Source organism: Piliocolobus tephrosceles, chromosome 12 (assembly GCF_002776525.5).
Source record: "Piliocolobus tephrosceles isolate RC106 chromosome 12, ASM277652v3, whole genome shotgun sequence".
Lineage (NCBI taxonomy): Eukaryota > Metazoa > Chordata > Mammalia > Primates > Cercopithecidae > Piliocolobus > Piliocolobus tephrosceles.
Window position 1 is genome coordinate 34578897 of NC_045445.1, and position 649 is coordinate 34579545.

At 36.8% G+C, this 649-nt stretch overlaps 1 protein-coding gene across 1 annotated transcript in view; it reads right to left on the reverse strand.

Annotated features, from left to right (window-relative positions):
- AKAP14 (A-kinase anchoring protein 14) overlaps positions 1–337 on the reverse strand; it is an 8114-nt gene extending 7777 nt beyond the window's left edge. Inside the window, exon 1 of the mRNA XM_026451843.1 lies at positions 207–337. The gene's annotated coding sequence lies outside the window, so the exon portion shown is untranslated. The remainder of the gene's footprint in view (positions 1–206) is intronic.
- Between the last annotated feature and the right edge of the window lie 312 nt (positions 338–649).

Consider the following 649-nt stretch of genomic DNA (forward strand, 5'->3'; position numbering starts at 1 on the left):
AATAATAATAATAAATAATAATAAAGGGGAAATGCAAGCATGAGGGAAGAGAGGGAAGGTATGGTCACATTATTGAATCCACATGTTGCAAGAGAAAAAGAGCAGGTAGGGGAAGAATCAATTATGTATCCGTCTCCTGCTCATTAAATCAGCACTTTACATAAGATAAAGTAAACGTAGAGTAGCTACAGGTGAAGATATTTAACCTGTTATTTGTAGCTGTCTGCTCAGGAACAAAAGGAAAGGCAGCTTCTTTCATGACGCAGCTTCTTTCATGACGCAGCTTTCAGTTTAATTTTTTTCCTTTTGGCAGAGTGAATTGGGGTCCCAAGTTTTTATTTTCCTTTCACAGCTTTCAAAGATGTCTTTTATGAATCAAAGATGAAAGAGATATAGTGCTTATCAGCTTACACTCAGGAACAATTTAACATTTTTCTTTCTCAGTTCCCTTGTCTATAAAATGGGGTTAATAACAATGCCTACAGAATAGGGGTTTTATGGGGATCAAACCAGACAATTCATGTGAAGACCAAGAACAATGCCTGGTACATCATAATCTCGCTCTATAATGATTAGATAGCCTTTCTTTTTTTTTTTTTTTTTTTGGCGGGGTTTTTTTTTTTTTTCCCCGACCTGGGGGCAGTGGGCC